We start from the raw sequence: 18,955 nt of genomic DNA, 5'->3' as shown, positions 1-18,955 counted from the left end.
CTGCAGTGATTTGTATGTATTAGTATGTGTTTGGAGTTTTGCAAAAATGTAGGTAGAGGCCTTTCCGTTCTCACAGTCTCGCCTTTCAGCCTGCACTATTTTTAAGGTTTGTTTCAGCAGTACTCAATTTGTAAATTACAAGGTCCCCAAATGAAGACCAGTGAGTGTGTTTAACACGACTTGACAAAACTACAAGGCTCCTATTAAGATTAATGAAGGTGTCTACACCGCGCATTCTAGATCGGTTTGTTTGATTTTGGCTGGAGTGATGTTGTTTATTTGTATCCCAATGCATCTTGTGTAGATTGAGCTTAAAGGTGTTGTTGACAGCATTACTACTGACAGTGGTGATAAGTGGTGATAACTTGCCTTACGTTTAATGAAAGTGTAAATAAGATCGTTTAGCAAACAGCTTACATCCGTGGCAGTGTTAAATATACTGTTATACTTTTTGTTAATATTTAAAGTTTTTTTTTTTTTTTTTTAGTTGAAGTTTGTTATTTATTTATTTTTATATGTCTGTATAGTTTTTTTTATGTTTTAGTTTTAGTTTATTTAGTGTTATTGTAGTACTTAAACTTAATAATAAAGAAAAATTAGAAATGTAGTCTTGGCAACTAGCTGAAATGAAATATTTTTTATATATATATTATTTCAGTTTAATGTTTATTCCAAGTAATGGAAATGTATTTTATGGTTTTAATTTTATTTGTAGTTAATGATAACAACCCTGATTCATGGTAACCGTTTTTGTCAAATGTTACTTGTTTGGACTTTTATGTTAAGTTTGATTTCGTTTCCTGTGTTTTGTTTCTGTTTTGTGGTCCTTTTGTAGATGGTTCCCCTCATTACTCTCTGATTGTTTGCACCTGTGTCTTGTCAAAGGGGTCATGAATTGCATCGTTTTATTGTTTTAGAGTGTTTCCTGGCGTGCACTTATAATGTTAGTATGCTTTTTACATCAAAAATTGTCATAATTTAGAATAAAAGATATTTTTGCTACCCTGATTTTAGCCCTCTGATTTGAACGCTCTGTTTTAAGGGGCGTGTCTGCTGTGAGACTTTAGTGTAAACGCCCACTGCTGTGATTGGATAACATCTTTGCAATATGAAATAGCTAAGTGTTACTCTCTCGAAAACTTTTAGCACGTTTTTACTATTACAGCTCTCAAGGTTAACTAATCATGAAAAGTGTTGATTATAGCATTACACTTAAATCTATGGCATTATATTTAGATCAGTGGTCTCTAACTCAATTCCTGGAGGGCCACAGCCCTGCAGAGTTTAGCTTCAACCAGCTCCAACTCAAACCTGCTTGGAAGTTTCTAGTAATCCTGAAGTCCTTGATTAGCTGGATCAGGGGTGTTTAATTAGGGTTGGAGCAAAACTGTGCAGTGCTGTGGCCCTCCAGGAATTGAATTTGAGACCACTGATTTAGATGAAAGGCATGAAAGGTTGCAGTGATGAACATTGTAGCCAATCACAGACATGTTGTTGAACGCATGAAAGCAGTGATCTCATTATTTCAACTCAATTTCTGCAAACTTGATGTAACTAAGAGATTCTTTGAATAAAAAGGGAGTTTTGAGTCCAGAACTCAGTCACTGATAAACTCATGCTGTTTGACTGACAGCTGTAGCGATTGTAAAGGGAGGGTTCTTTGATTGCTTTCTATATAAAATGTAATCATCGTAAATAACAGATTATTTTCATCCTACTAAGAGAAACAACATGAAGTTGAGCGTTTAGTCACAGAGAACATCTGACTGTACATGAATCATTACATATCAGATCAAGCATTAAAATTAACACAGTTACTTACATGTTGTTGCATTACTGTCGAGTCCATATCGTAAAAGTCTTTTTGTAAAGCCTGAGCTGAAATGCTATTGATTTAACAAAGAATCCACAGTGAAATGTGCTGAATTCAAATAAATAAATCTCAACTGAGACATTCACATTGTTGAAAATAAATAACCATATTTCTAGCATTAGGATCCTTTGAAAGGTAATGTTATTTTTAGTCTTGTATCGCTCTTCTCTCCTCGTCATCTCACTAACATGCCAGTGGGCGGGGCTAATGTTGCAATGATGAAGTAGGTGTTGATTTCTTCTGCTTTCTTCTGTTTTGCCTATCTATGATAGGCACATTCCAGGATCAGTCGTTCACTGGGCCTGGTGTCAATAAAAGCTTTTATTGGACTAACAAGGAAGTTTTCAGTTCTGAAACTTAAAGGATATTCTTATCGTGCAATGACCTTTTATATATCAAAAGCTCAAGGAAAAGTTGATTTCTCAATTTATAACCCTTTTAAAGGCCCACATGAAGACAGGGCAGGACATATTGAGCAGCCGCTCCCCATTTTTAAAATAGCCTGAATCACTCCCTATCCCCTATATAATGCATTATGTGCCATTCACCATATAGAAAATAATAATTGTAATTTTAAAAAGTGACTGATTTCAGCCATAGCTTCAGCGTCAAATTATAATTTAAGGGGTGGGATGCTTCAGATTCTAGAGCCCATTTTATTGGACAGAAAATCTGATGAGAAGATGAAGTGCAGGGTGATGTCATCACACAGTAAAATCCACAGTGTTAAATCAACTCTGCTCAGATAACATTTGGTCCCTCTCTGAATAGTGTTAAAATAACACTGAAGCAGAGTTAAAGTTAATGAGATAATTAAGCTATTAATTCAGGGATGATTGAACATTAATGATGAACACCTGCTGTTAACAAGCAGAATAACTGAACAGCAGTTATTCTGCTTGATTCTGCTTGTTAACAGCAGGTGTTCATCATTAATGTCATTAATGTCATATTCAGTGAGGGGCCAAATGTTATCTGTACAGAGTTGATTTAACACTGTGGATTTTACTGTGCAAAATCATTGATCCATATTGGCGGAAGTGAGAGACTAAGTTTTAAGACTTATATCTTCTAAATGCGAGTTTTGTCATTGTTTTGGAGCACACCAGATTTTAGAGAACAGTAAGACTAGCATATTCATACTAAAAGCCAAAAAACTTCAATTTTGATTTCATGGGGACTTTAATCTAGTTATCCTAGTGTTTATAAGCCCCAATGTTTGCTGTGTTAGTTTGTCAGTTGTTTCTTGGGATCCTGGTCTTCGTGTTCCCTGGTTTCTTGTTTCGTTTTGTTATTAAAATTCCTGCACTTAGATCCTCGTCTCTGCCTGCCTTCCTTGCTCTCCTTGTTGCAGTCATGTTTTTACTTCACCTTTCTGCTGGCCTCTGAGGTTTTGCACTTCACTGCCAACAAGTTAACTTCCTCAGTGTCCGTCAAAACCCAAAGTTAATGTACGTAAGAGGGCTGTTGAGGAATGTAATTGGTTTTTGAGCACTTAATTGCATACTGGAGCTGTCAACAATGTTTCAGTGTATGCCACACATCCATTAGGATGTCTGTTTGGACAGAGGAGACTGGAGAGAGAGAGAGCGTACAGAGAGAAAATAGTGTGAGAGAACTTAGCTGAGGGTCTGGTGAGGAGCCGCAAACATTCCCTGCTGTTATCCATCACCCCAATGTCATAAGAAGTGCTGATGAAATCTGTCTCTCTTGTTCAATAGATCCGCTTAGAACAAGCAAGATTCAGCATGCTCGTCCAGGCTAGTTTATGCTGGTTTGGTGCAGCTGGTTGACCATGGAAATATATGTGAATATGTGTATGTACAACAGTTCTTTCTGGTTCTTGAATTTAATTGGCTTAGAGTTGTGCGATATTCTCCCAGTATAATATACTTTGTCCCGCCAGGGCTTGACATTCACTTATTTGCTGTGGCTAGTGGATTTCCAAAGTTACTAACTATTCAACATTTTCACTGGCCACAATTGTGACATTGATACCAGCAGGGATGGGCAGTATTTCAGATACATGTATTTAAAATACATATTTGAAATACAAAATACTATTTTGTATTTTCTATTTTAAAGCCTTTGGAAAAAATCAAATGTAATTTGTATTTAAATACATTTAAGATGAGTATTTTTGTATTTTCAAAATACTCAAAATACTTTGAGACAGTCAACCTCTTTATCAGGGTGTTGTTTTCATGCATCAACTAGTTCACACCAGGTTCAGACCAGACACGCCCCCCAATCCCCCCCCCCCCCCTTAGGCACATAATGGGAGTAGATGGGGACTTCGGCTAAAAGAGTAAAGCTTGCTTAGACAAATCCAAATTAAACCCTGCGGCTCGTGACGACACATTGATGTCCTAAGACACGAAACGATCGGTTTGTGTGAGAAACCGAACAGTATTTATATAATTTTTTACCTCTAATACACGACTATGTCCAACTCCGTTCAGCATCGGTTAGTGATGTCTGATCACGCTCTGACAACGGAAGTGATGTCTCGCGCATATACTTTAATGAGTGTCAGACATCACTGCCGCTGTCAGAGCGCGATCAGACATCACTGCCGCTGTCAGAGCGCGATCAGACATCACTGCCGCTGTCAGAGCGCAATCAGACATCACAAACCGATCGTTTCGTGTCTTAGGACATCAATGTGTCGTCACGAGCCGCAGGGTTTAATTTGGATTTGTCTAATCAAGCTTTTTTTACTCTTTTAGCCGAAGTCCCCATCTACTCCCATTATTTGGCTGACAGACAGCAGCGGTTGGAGTTAAAAATCCTCATTTGTGTTTTACTGAAGAAAAAAGTCACCTACATCTTGGATGCGCTGGGGGCAAGCAGATAAACATAAAAATTTCATTTTTGGGTAAACTATCCCTTTAACGTTACTGCATGTTAAGCCGAGTTCAGACTGCACGATTTTAGCCCCGATTTTGGCTCGCCGACAGGTTTTGAGAAATCTCAGACAAATGCCCGAAATCACAGGCAAATCGCTGCTCGTTCACGTGAGTTCGGGGAGGAGTTATAGACCACAATATCAGCAAGCATGGCTTCGTACACATAAACATTACAATGTTTAGATAGGACTTTCCGCTTTCTCTTTAGCTTTGTGCAGTTGAAGCCTTGTTTATACTTTCGCAATTCGCATGGCTCTACGCCATGAACCTGTTACCTGCTTACTGCGCGCGCTCCTCAGTAAACCTATTACCGTGCGTTCACACCGCCGCCGGCGAGAGCGTCAACAATCGCCTTGGCCGCCCTGCCAACAACGCTGTACTGTTCGTTCAAACCGCCGCCGACGGGAGGGTCAAAGTAAATGACAAGTCGCGTCAACCAATCGGAAGCCTCTCAAGCGAGGACCTCTACATTCCAATTGGTTGCCTCCGAACAGCGTCATAGCTCATTACCATAAAGTTAACCTGATTTCAACTCTCCTCGACGCTCTCACCGTCCAAGACGCGCCGCGCCGCTCTCGCCGGAGCTCGCCGCCGGCTCTCATTGAAAATGAATGACTAGCGTCACTTTGACGCTCTCGCCGCCGGCGGTGTGAACACACAGTTAGGCTTTTATTCTTGACGTGCTCTCCATTGTATAATTCTGTGAAAAACGACAGAGGGCGACTCTGAGTAATTGTTCTCCAAACCACCAAAAAGCAGCAATGAGAGGAAGTAGTTTGCCGAATAATTTGTCAAACACTCGTCTCGTGAGAAGTTTGTGAATAAATGGATTTCTTCACATGTAAACTGATTAGGTTATAGGTCATTTTGACGACACGTGAAAAAGTTTTTTAGTACACTTCTTAAACCCTACCCAAATAATCAAGTTAAACCCAGTAAACTTGAAATTGTGACTTGAGACATTAGAACAAAACATATTAATATGATAACATATGTATAACACTAAATTGAACAATACTGTGTTATATATGTTTTTTAATTCATTAATTATTTTATTTCAATTAACGATTGTATTAAACACCGACCATTACTTTATTCATTATTTCTGCTATGCAGGCTCATTTTGTAAATGTAATCATTTTAAATTTTACAAACATGGTGCTTTATCAAAATGTAACTGGACACATTTCCAAATTGTGATTGTGTTTACCCATCTATGCAAATGTTTGTTTATGTAGAGACGAAATAATTAGGTTAATCATTGTCTGTCTCCATCAGTTTAGTGTAGTGATTGTGTGCATTTGTGATGACAATGATGAAAGATACACTACACTTTTAGTTTTATTGTTCACCAAAAAAAGTGCCAAATGATTTCTAATTAAAAAATTTTTTATTTTAGATAAACTTTATATTTTCTAATTATGTATATAGAAACAAATAAACTTTACATTAAATAAACATAAAAGTTACTATACTGCTTGCGTAAAAAAAAAGCATCAAAAGAGTTTGAAATTCAGTTTTTGCTGTGGTATCAAAACTGATGTTGATAATTGTGAAACCATGCCATATATTGTCATATCACCCATCCCTATTCTTTGCTATATAGCAGAAAAGGTTCCCACAGTTTTACAGTTTTTTTTATAATAGTGTTCACCATAAGTAATAGACTACATTGTAACCTTGTCAGAAGTAAGTATATAAATGGCTGCTATTTTGCACTACATAAGTTTATTTGTAATTACCAGCAAGGAAGCAAGCACTTAAGAAAGAGAGAGAGAGAGAATGACAGAGAGTGCAGAAATGAGGTAAGGAATTAAAAGTCAGTAGGCCTATGTAGTTTCTTAATTCACTGTGACTATTTATAATTAGCTTAACAAATTACACATTGTCACATTGGCTTTTAATGATGGTGATAAAACATAATAAAAGTAATAAATTAGTTTTTTGGGGTTTTTTTTGTAGTTTTTTATTTCCTACAGGGCAGGGGAAGGGAAGAGGTATATAAAATTAAAACGAAAGTTTCTAAGTAGTTGCAGACATCTAAATGCTTTTTGGCATTCAGAATAGGCCCAGATAGATTTCAGCCTAATAGGGATACCTGCACTGAATCTTCAATTTCACATGTATTTTGTGTATTTTCAAAATACAAAATACTGTATTTGTATTTAAATACATTTTCCCACACAGTATTTTGTATTTGTATTTAAATACATTTTTCCACACAGTATTTTGTATTTGTATTTTAAATACATTTCCATGTATTTATGCCCATCTCTGGATACCAGATATTTTTTGATATTATCTCATAATTTGGCAGCAGGTATATTAGGCTACTGTCACTTTAAGACCTAAAACACGGATCCATTATACTGTTACACATGAGTTTTCTTTCTCAACTGTTTACGTTCACTTAAAACATAACTGACTGTGTTTACGTGAATACTCGCCAAGACCGACATTTTGACATTATTTTGTGTGTATTCGACTGTTTAAGTGCAATAAGCAGCAAAAAATACCTTAATTTAGTACTGAGAGGTGGCTTTATGTGCACGCAATTTGTGTGTGAACACAAAATCTGCAGGTAAAAATTTAAAAACGAGTAAACTTATGCGTAATATGCACAATTCCACACCGGAATTCAAGCCATGTAACACCTTCACCATGTGTATCACTCCGTTCGTATCACTGTCATGGTGGCCGAGCAAATCCACCGTATTTTTTACAAATACTACTGTTGTTGTGTCACGAAATGCAGTTTTAAGAGGTTTTAGGCAAGAATGTAGTTATTTAGACCTCAAATATGTGACTCATATATAAACATAGCGCCTATTTGACAATTTGTCAAAATAGGCAAATTTTAAAATTTTCAGTGGCCGTTCAGTGCTTGTGTACCCACAGAGAACAGCTTCATCTCAGCCAGTCCTTTGGGAATTTGCCGCTGGCGCTTATGTAGATAGTGGTTAAACGAGATATAATTAATTTGGGGTATATCAAACGGGTTATATATTACTTGTTCCAAAGCAAAACGATTTGGGTTTAGGGGAAAAGTAAGTTTCATAACTTCTAGTACAGGATTTAAGTTAAATATAGGCTATATTTAACTTAAATCCTGTACTAGAATGCTACTTTTGTAAGTTTGACTGAATTGTTTGCTTGCATTTTTATTTATTTTATTGTGTTTATTGTTTGCTTGTGTTTATGTATTTTATAATTACTGTTGTTGTTAATTTAAATATTGTTCAATAAATATTATTTTATATAAATAATATGCCGTATTTGGTATTGAGAAAGGGTCCGTCAATAGAATCTGTGAAATTTACATTATTACGCCATTAGATGGCGGCAAAGACTTTGTTTGTGAGTGAGTCCGAACAAGGAAGTTGTTTCGACACTGTGGGAAATCCCCTTAACTTTTAAAAGGACAAAGATATCACTATCCTCAGCGGACAGATTTTTTATAATGGATATAATATTATGCACATCGACCTGAAGAATGAATGCTATATCAGATGCAGGTAATACACTCTTTTAGTCGATCTCTCTCTCATAATACCATAATAATCTACAAAATACAATAAACTTACAAGTTCTAAAATTATGTTTAGAATCAGTATGCTTGGACTCAACTGTTAAACTGTCACCTTAAGATTTGAATCCGTGGTGGAAGGAAGTAGTTCTGCACAAAAGAGAGTTTTTAAAGACACTCATTTGTTGTTTATTTACACACTCATGCCGTCAAACTGTTGTATAAACACAATATCACACTCATAGCCGTGAGATATGGCTGTATATCAGCACGCTGTGATTACCTACAGCCGAATCACAGCCGTGCTGATTTATAGCCATATCGCACTGCTATGTATGTGTAAATGTGTGTATGTGTATAATATAATATTATTAGTAATATTCCATCTAATATTCTAGTTAAAAGTGATATTCATCTGAATTGTTTTCTTCACACATCACATTGTTCATATCAAGCATGCTCTTCATAAAAGTGCCCGTAGTTTGAAGAAACGCCTGAATATTCAATATATATCACAGAGCCGCGGTGACAAGCTGTCCTAGTCTTTTCAGCACGGTCCACTGCTGTTTAGAGAGAAAGAACAGGACAAAATATAGTCAGAGAAAAAGAGCAAAAGGACAAGAGAGTCTTCTGTAGAGTGTTGTGAGAGCACAGAACTCAGTGTCCCGTCCCAGCTCTGCTCCCCTGTTAATTTGGTGTCATTTTGATTTGTTTAGGTATCCAGAACTTGCACCCCTTCCGGCCATCTGCCTAATTGCGTATTTAAAGATGGCAAAGTATTTTCTCAGGCCAAATTGAGGAAATAATTATTACTTAAGGATATTATTTGTGATTAAATGCTGTCATTTTTTCCTTCACTGAGCAAATGGTCAGGACCGATGTTTGAAAGTGGACACTTTAAAGCAAACATCGCCTGTGTGAAGAGCATGCAAACAAAGAAACGCTCTCATTTTCTTTTAATGAACACACTAATGACAAATTCGGTAGTCTAGATCACTTAATGAGGAGCATTAGTCTAGCCTCTGAGACACTGAGCAACCCTGTTCACTGAGAAGAAAAAAGTGCATTCAGATCATGCCTTGTGATCGGTCCATTTACCCCCAACCTGAAGTTCGCTTGCTAATTTTAAAGATATATTCCTATTGGCTACCTCTCAAATGGCTCTCAGTGCTGCTGTGTGAGTGTTTGCCAGGTGTCTAAAGGAAAAAAGAGCTGTTTGATTTCAGACATGGAGGATTTCTCAATAAAAGCTTGAGTTGTGCATCACCTCTCTGCTGATTTTTACTGTCTGATTAATAAATGGTTATAGCTCGCTGAAAGCATTTGACCTTCTCCTGTTACATTATTAATTCAGTGAGTGGCATCCAGTTATCATTATGGAAATAAAAAATATTGGTAACACTTTAGTATAGGGAACACATATGAACTATTAACTACGACTTTTCCCTCAATAAACTCCTAATTTGCTGCTTATTAATAGTTAGTAAGTTAGTTGTTAGGTTTAGGTATTGGGTAGGAATAAGAATGTAGAATAAGGTCATGCAGAATAAGCCATTAATATGTGCTTAATAAGTACTAATAAATAGCCAATATTCTAGTAATATGCATGCTAATAAGCAACTAGTTAAAGACCTTAAAATAAAGTGTAATAATAATTATCAATGTTATTTTGCACTTTGAATTCAGTTATGTGGAGAGATATCTTAAAGTGCCCTTATTATGCTTTTTGGGATATTATCTTTCATGTAGTGTGTAATAGAGCTGTTTTGTGAATGTAAAAGGTCTGCAGAGTTTCAAAGGTCAAAGTGCAGATATTGTCTCCTAAAAGAAAGAACTGATTCTGAACCGCCTGAAGCGAGTCGTTGTTCCAGTCTCATTTCCTGCTCGAACCTACTTAGGTTTGTAACAAATTTGCATAATGGTCCTTTTTGGCTGCTGTTGCACACAACATCAACTTTGTCCCGCCTGACTACTAGTTGTAGCCAGGGCTTGACATTCACTTTTTTTGCTGTGGCTAGTGGGTTTCAAAAGTTACTAACCATTCAGCATTTTCACTGGCCACAATTTTGACATTTGATACCAGATATTTTTGATATTATCTCATAATTTGGCAGCAGGTATATTAGGCTGCTGTCACTTTAAGACCTGATGCACGGATCCATTATACTGTTACACATGCATTTTCTTTCTCAACTGTTTATGTTCACTTAAAACATTACTGACGTGAATACTCGCCAAGACCGACATTTTGACATTATTTTGTGTGTATTTGAGTATTTAAGTGCAATAAGCAGCAAAAATAACTTAATTTATTTCTGAGAGGTGGCTTTATGTGCACGCAATTTGTGTGTGAACACAAAATCTGCAGGTAAAAATTTAAAAACGAGTAAACTTATGCATAATATATAACAATTCCACACCGAAATTCAAGCCCTGTAACACCCTCTGTTAATCTGGAGCAAATTAAACTAGTGAGTGAGGGCAGGATGGTTTCTGTGTCAACTCGCTGTCGAAGAGATGAGAGAGAGAGAGAGTGAAAGCATATCTATTCTGTGGAAAATCAAAGTGTGTTTTCTATAGATTTGCCAGGATACCAAAGTGTCACGACCGTCAGTGAGAGTGCCCGAATTAGCCACTTGAGGGCACTCCATCCTGGACTGTTTTCACCCCATTGACTACACTACCCATAACGCACTGCCGGACTCATTATCCATTTATCACATCATTACACCCAGCTGTCATGTATTTTGTAATCAGTGTCTGTCTATTTAATCTCAGTTGTTTCTGTCCTCAGTTGTGGTTTGTTGTATTTGTTACGTGCACCGTTTGTTTCTCTGGCCTTTTGTTTTGTGGACTGTTTCTGTGATTTTGACCCTTGCCTGTTCCTTGGATTACGTGTTTGGAGTTCCCTTTAATAAACATCACTGCACTTGGATCTTACCATCTTGTTCTTGTGTGCACCGTGACAGAACAAACCACCAGACAACAGATCCAGCAGCATGAGCTTCCGGATTCCTCCGCCAGCCACCACGAGGGAGCGGATGGCTCAAGTTCGGGCTTTGACGGCCCAACGTCAGGACGGCTGGGAGGTAGGATGCTTCGCCAAGGTCTTTTGGACGATGGCGGTGGGGCTGGGGTACAATGATGCAGCTTTAAAGGATTTCTTTAATTGCTGCCTTGACGATCCTCTGCCTCAATGTGAGATGGAAGGGCTACGGATTTTAGACTTCTGGAGATTTGCCGCATATCTCCGCCATCGGAGAGAATGGACCTCACCGAGTCAACCAGGCAGTCTGCATGCTCCAGCCCAGGAATCCGTTTCAGAAGGCACAGGGGAGGTGGGCGCTGAGCCTCAGCTTCACTCCGGTAAAGGGAGGAGGAGGAGAAGGAAGAAGGCTTCTTCCATCCTTCAAGGCCCGGAGGCCGCTCCAGCCAGTGAGTCAGCTCCAGCCAGTGAGTCAGCTCCAGCCAGTGAGTCAGCTCCAGCCAGTGAGTCAGCTCCAGCCAGTGAGTCAGCTCCAGCCAGTGAGTCCGCTCCAGAGCCCGCTTCAGTCAGTGAGTCCATTCCAGAGTCCGCTCCAGCCAGTGAGTCCACTCCAGAGCCCGCTCCAGCCAGTGAGTCCACTCCAGCCAGTGAGTCCACTCCAGAGCCCGCTTCAGTCAGTGAGTCCATTCCAGAGTCCGCTCCAGCCAGTGAGTCCACTCCAGAGCCCGCTCCAGTCAGTGAGTCTACTACAGAGCCCGCTCCAGCCAGTGAGTCTACTACAGAGCCCGCTCCAGCCAGTGAGTCCACTCCAGAGCCCGCTCCAGCCAGTGAGTCCACTCCAGCCAGTGAGTCCACTCCAGAGCCCGCTTCAGTCAGTGAGTCCATTCCAGAGTCCGCTCCAGCCAGTGAGTCCACTCCAGAGCCCGCTCCAGCCAGTGAGTCTACTACAGAGCCCGCTCCAGCCAGTGAGTCCACTCCAGAGCCCGCTCCAGCCAGTGAGTCCACTCCAGCCAGTGAGTCCACTCCAGAGCCCGCTTCAGTCAGTGAGTCCATTCCAGAGTCCGCTCCAGCCAGTGAGTCCACTCCAGAGCCCGCTCCAGTCAGTGAGTCCACTACAGAGTCCGCTCCAGCCAGTGAGTCTACTACAGAGCCCGCTCCAGCCAGTGAGTCTACTACAGAGCCCGCTCCAGCCAGTGAGTCTACTACAGAGCCCGCTCCAGCCAGTGAGTCTACTACAGAACCCGCTCCAGCCAGTGAGTCTACTACAGAGCCCGCTCCAGCCAGTGAGCCCGCTCCAGCCAGTGAGCCCGCTCCAGCCAGTGAGCCCGCTCCAGCCAGTGAGCCCGCTCCAGCCAGTGAGCCCGCTCCAGCCAGTGAGTCCGCTCCAGTACGGCATGCTCTCCCTATCAGTCCGGTGATAGCCAAGAGGGCTGTCCTCACGTTCTATGTTTTGGCAGTCTTGCGTGCCTGGAGGATGCTCTCAGAACAGCCCCAGCCTGAGCCCGCTGCCGTCCCAGAGCAGCCCCAGCCTGAGCCCGCTGCCGTCCCAGAGCAGCCCCAGCCTGAGCACGCTGCCGTCCCAGAGCAGCCCCAGCCTGAGCACGCTGCCGTCCCAGAGCAGCCCCAGTCTGAGCACGCTGCCGTCCCAGAGCGGCCCCAGTCTGAGCACGCTGCCGTCCCAGAGCGGCCCCAGTCTGAGCACGCTGCCGTCCAAGAGCGGCCCCAGCCTGAGCCAGCTGCCGTCCCAGAGCAGCCCCAGTCTGAGCACGCTGCCGTCCCAGAGCAGCCCCAGTCTGAGCCCGCTGCCGTCCAAAGAGCAGCCCCAGCCTGAGCCAGCTGCCGTCCCAGAGCAGCCCAGTCTGAGCACGCTGCCGTCCCAGAGCAGCCCCAGTCTGAGCACGCTGCCGTCCCAGAGCAGCCCCAGTCTGAGCACGCTGCCGTCCCAGAGCAGCCCCAGTCTGAGCACGCTGCCGTCCCAGAGCAGCCCCAGTCTGAGCACGCTGCCGTCCCAGAGCAGCCCCAGTCTGAGCACGCTGCCGTCCAAGAGCAGCCCCAGCCTGAGCCAGCTGCCGTCCCAGAGCAGCCCCAGTCTGAGCACGCTGCCGTCCAAGAGCAGCCCCAGCCTGAGCCAGCTGCCGTCCCAGAGCAGCCCCAGTCTGAACACGTTGCCGTCCCTGAGCAGTTCCAGTCTGAGCCCGCTGCTGTCCCTGAGTCCTCCGCTCTCCCTGATACGGCCACGGAGACCGTTACCGAGCTGCCCGCTCTCCCTGATATGGCCATGAAGCACCCTTGGCCTACTGCCCTGCCGCCGTCCAAGCCTTCTGCCCTGCCACCGCCCAGATCTTCTGTCCTGCCGCCATCATCCAAGCCTTCTGCCCTGCCGCCGCCGCCCAGGCTTTCTGCCCTGCCGCCACTGCCCAGGCCGTCTGAACCGTTGGAACCAGCCTGGTCAGTTCCTCCGGCACCACCCTGGCAATCAGCCAGGATTCCAGACCCGCTGGAACCAGCCTGGTCAGTTCCTCCAGCGCCACCCTGGCAATCAGCCAGGACTCCAGAACCACTGGAACCAGCCTGGTCAGTTCCTCCAGCACCGCCCTGGCTATCAGTTGGGCACCCTGGATCTGGCCCACCATCCCTCCCCCTGATCCTCCTCCTGTCCACCTCCCTCCTGAGTTTGAGTTTTTCGTTTTTGTTTTGTCTGGTGGAGCGTCTGGTAGCCGCTCCTTTGAGGGGGGGTAATGTCACGACCGTCAGTGAGAGTGCCCGAATTAGCCACTTGAGGGCACTCCATCCTGGACTGTTTTCACCCCATTGACTACACTACCCATAACGCACTGCCGGACTCATTATCCATTTATCACATCATTACACCCAGCTGTCATGTATTTTGTAATCAGTGTCTGTCTATTTAATCTCAGTTGTTTCTGTCCTCAGTTGTGGTTTGTTGTATTTGTTACGTGCACCGTTTGTTTCTCTGGCCTTTTGTTTTGTGGACTGTTTCTGTGATTTTGACCCTTGCCTGTTCCTTGGATTACGTGTTTGGAGTTCCCTTTAATAAACATCACTGCACTTGGATCTTACCATCTTGTTCTTGTGTGCACCGTGACACAAAGTCAGCAATCAAGTCAGAGAGATTTTTATATGAACTCAAATAGTTCTCATCAAATTCTCAAACTAAATTATCTAAAGCTTTGCCATCCTCATTAGCATAGTTAGTTCCTCATTAGAGTTTAATGCAAACTAAGTAAAAACACACAATATAAGAGGGTTTTTTTTTTTTTACCTCTACGCTTGTTCCAGCTTTATTATAGATAAATAATGTATTTTGTCTGTCTTCATTTAAAAATAAAGATGGTTTCAGTAAGATACTGCTGTGTGCCAATGAAGCATCTGCATCATTTAATATAGTTAGTTTAGCAATAAATTGCACTGACTTCCTAGACAAGATTCAATAATGGCTTGATTAGAGATATATTGAATGAAAGATCTGCTCGGCTATGATTTATGAACGTAATAGTGATTAGGCTTTATTGAAGTGCTCAGACGTCTCACATAATAAAGTGGAGAAGTACATCATCATTATTGTAACTTAAGTTTTCTCTGCAACAGTTCCCAATTATCCAGTATCCAAATTATTTTCAAATGAAAACAGAAGTTTCCGTACAATGCAGGGCAAAATAATTGGCCACCTGTTTTGTTATATTGCTCGTGCTGTAATTGCCTTTTTAATTATTTGTATTTGGATCCATAAGTCCTTTTGACTGTGAAAAGACACATTTTGTGTCACATTGTTCTCGTTTCCTCACATTTCCCTTGATTCTGAATGTAAAGGAAAAGCCAGATTAATAATGCATGTCAGGAAAGCTTAAATACAACAACAAGCACACAAGTTTGTAGAAATAGGACATGATGAAGCTGGATCTGTCCCAGGAACAGTTACTCAGCTGGATGAAATGGTCTGACGAGTGCAGTTTTCTTTCCTGTGTTGATGTATTTTAGGATGTTTTGGTAACACTCTACTTAAAGCCTTTATGTATAAAGGTACGTTATAATGCATTATATCTTTTTTCATAAATAATTATAATGCATTATTATGCATTTACAGATTTCATATTCCATCTGAAATTGTTTTTTGTCATGTGTTTTAGTGCATTATACTTTCTAAAAGTGTAACAATGAATAGATAAGTATTAAATTGTATTATAACTGTGGTTACCGTTATTCATGAGACCATACAATGCATTATAAGGTGCATCACAAGGCTTAATCAAATGGTTAGTTCACCCATAAATGGAAATTCTGTCATTAATTACTCACCCTCATGTCGTTCCACACCCGTAAGACCTTCGTTTATCTTCGGAACACAAATTAAGATATTTTTGATAAAATCCGATGGCTCAGTGAGGCCTGCATTGACAGCAAGACAATTAACACTTTCAATGCTCAGAAAGCTACTAAAGAATATTTAAAACAGTTCATGTGACTACAGTGGTTCAACATTAATGTTATGAAGCAACGAGAATACTTTTAGTACACCAAAAATAAATAAATAACGACTTTATTCAACAATATCTAGTGATGGCCGATTTCAAAACACTGCTTCATGAAGCTTCGAAGCTTTACGAAACTTTTGTTTCGAATCAGTGGTTCGGAGCGTCAAAGTCACGTGATTTCAGTAAATGAGGCTTCGTTACGTCATAAGTGTTTTGAAATTTCAATGGTTCACCACTGGGGGGCGTGACTTTGGCAGTTTGATACACGCTCCGAACCACTGATTTGAAACAAAAAATTTGTAAATCTACGAAGCTTCATGAAGCAGTGTTTTGAAATCGGCCATCACTAGATAATGTTGAAATAAAGTCGTTATTTTATTTTATTTTTTTGGTGTACAAAAAGTATTCTTCGTAAAGCTTCGAAGGTGGTATTAGTGGGAGGGGCATTCTTATTCTAGAAAGCATTTGATTGGAAGAAAAGTTGGATTCACTATCAGGCAAGATGAGTCATCAAATTTTTTGCTCTGTTTTCCAGAAGAGAAACACTGTAAATTTTTAATGTGTATTTATGCTTAAAGTCAACTTTTTTGGAGTGCATTAGCATTTAGATGACCTCAAAACAAACCAACATGGACTAAAAGCCACGAATATCCAGATTTGATTTCATGAGGTTTGGAAAGAAGTTGCCGACCGGATATGATTTTGCAATGCATATATTGCATACCCCATTTTTGTGCCTCTGGCATTATCACATGACTATTTAATATATTAACCTTTTTCTTATTGATTGAGCACAACTACACTTCAAAGGATTTTTTAAATGTTTTTGAAATAAGTCTCTTATGCTCACCACCAAGGCTGCATTTATTTGATCGGCAATACAGAAAACATAGTAACATTGTGAAATATTATTACAATTTAAAAATGCAAATATATTTAAAAATGTAATTTATTCCTGTGATGCAAAGCTGAATTTTCAGCAATCTTCAGTGTCACATAATCCTTCAGAAATCATTCTAATATGCTGATTTTCTGCTCATGAAACATTTCTTATTTTCATCAGTGTTGAAAACAGTTCTGCTGCTTGATATTTTTGTGGAAACCATGATACATTTTTTCAGGATTCTTTAATAAATGGAGAGTTCAAAAGAACAGCATTTATTTGAAATATAAATCTTTTTTGTAACATCATAAACTGCCACTTTTGATCAGTGTCTTTTGAACGTTAGGGTGTACTGTACTATGATATAAAATATAAGATAATGTCATACTGTCCATCTCCAGGTACAGGTGCATGAGCTGCTGGCTGGAACATGGAGAGACATGGAAACGGCTTTCAATTATTGGCCCAATGTCCATATGTGGATCCTCTGTGCTCTGACAGGCATCCCATCATCATCCCAGCTCTATCACTGTTCATCTGTCACCAGACTAGAAGTAATTGTGTAGCTCAGAGCAGGTGTGTTATCCAGCACCTATACACAGCCATGCTTTTCCATCTAAATGATCTCTCCTTTCCTTCCTGTACTGTGCCTTTTCCTCTTTCTAGTCACTCTCGTTCTTTTTGTCCTTCTCTGTCAGTTTATCTGATGCCTTCATCACGGTTCTGACTTCCTTCTTGCTGTCCGTTGCCTTTCTCTTCCTGTTTATTTATGTGATATTTCTGCCTTTTTACTGTTAGCATAACATTATTTCAGCTCTGCCTGACAAACATAGATTTCTTTCCTTTTTAGGCCTACTGTATAATGTAAGTAACTGTATTAAACATTTAAAAAGGTTTGCAAATGTTCACACGCCTGACAAAGTCACGTCGACACAGAAAGATTATTGTATTATTTACAGAGTAACAAAAAGGCAGAACATTTCAACTTGACACAGGTTTCTTAGGTATTTATAACTGAGTACCATGCTGCTTTTACTTCTTCTGCAGGCTGTTAACCGCACTTACTTCATTGGTGTTAACGCACTTTTTCACCTGTGAATTCACTGCATTGTAATCATAACCACAGGTGGCTTGTCTGTTTCAATTTAAAACAGCATCCATCCTACCTGTTTTGACTTTCAAAGGACTGGCTTTTTGTTTGGATAGAAGTCCTTAAATTCACTTCTAATTTGTGTGATGTGGAAAAACATGGAGCAAAAAAAAAAATCAACCAGCAGCAAAATTGCAGAACTCCTAGTCACGACTTTTGACTAGTCCGCTTCCGATTTTTGTTGCATATGTGAGGTAAAGCAGCGCAGTTATACCTGGTTAAAACTAGTTTTCTGTTGATGAATGTATCCAAACAGTTGCTCACCTGTCTAATAAATATACACATAATATATTAAAGCGTCTTTGGTGTGTTCATGGTTTCTATGAAAGTAAAACTGTAAATTGAGGGCGATGCGGATATGACATCATTGACAGGCGATGAAATGACAGTCCATGTCCTGGTTAAAATTGCTGATTTCTCTGGATTTAAACATTGTTGAAAATGTTTGGGGTAATGTGTAGGGCTGTCAAGCGATTAAAATGTTTAATCTAATTATTTGCATGATGTGGCGATTAATTAATCTAATTAATCGCAAATTAATCACACATCAAATCTGGCTGAGAAATTGCCTACAAAAGATCATTTAAAAATTTTTGTGTAAAGCCTCAAATAGACATTACAAAACGTAGCTTCAGAAAGAAATATTGTATTTGATTCAACATAAAGGTCATTACACATACATATTTGGACCATGAAAATGAGTAAATGATGACTAAATTTTCATTTTTGGGTGAACTATACCTTTAATGTTTTTTTTTTTGTTTGTTTGTTTGTTTTTTAATGGAAATATGAATTTTTTCATGAAATTGTATTCTCAATAAGAAACTAAAACTGCCAGTAGGTGGCAGTAAATGTCTTAATGATTAAGTCATTCATTCATTCGATTAGTTCAAACGGCTGACTCATTCAGGAGTGAAGTAAATTCATTTTATGAATGGTCCATTGAATCATTGGTTCACCCGATTCGTTCAAAACACGGATTCAGAAATGAAATGTTACTGTGTGTTGCTCGGAGAAGTACGGTACTACTTTGTTTGATATTTTCGTTGGCAAAATTGAGCAAAACAGACAACTTTGAGTCTAAAATAACACTAATATTAACTTTTTAATTTATTGAACTGTTGTATAAAATCAG

General features: G+C 40.2%; 1 protein-coding gene across 10 annotated transcripts in view; it reads left to right on the top strand.

The window, feature by feature from the left end:
• The window catches only part of b3galt1b (UDP-Gal:betaGlcNAc beta 1,3-galactosyltransferase, polypeptide 1b), a 231,741-nt gene that overhangs the window by 89,055 nt on the left and 123,731 nt on the right, over positions 1–18,955 (top strand). For 7 of the 10 annotated variants that reach the window (XM_048194640.1, XM_048194639.1, XM_048194643.1 and 4 more), the window contains exon 2: positions 17,072–17,246. The exons of the other annotated variants lie outside the window; for them this stretch is intronic. The gene's annotated coding sequence lies outside the window, so the exon portion shown is untranslated. The remainder of the gene's footprint in view (positions 1–17,071; positions 17,247–18,955) is intronic. 10 annotated transcript variants of the gene reach the window in all.

The sequence above is a fragment of the Megalobrama amblycephala genome, linkage group LG6 (assembly GCF_018812025.1).
Source record: "Megalobrama amblycephala isolate DHTTF-2021 linkage group LG6, ASM1881202v1, whole genome shotgun sequence".
Lineage (NCBI taxonomy): Eukaryota > Metazoa > Chordata > Actinopteri > Cypriniformes > Xenocyprididae > Megalobrama > Megalobrama amblycephala.
This window is presented reverse-complemented; position numbering and strand designations above follow the sequence as displayed.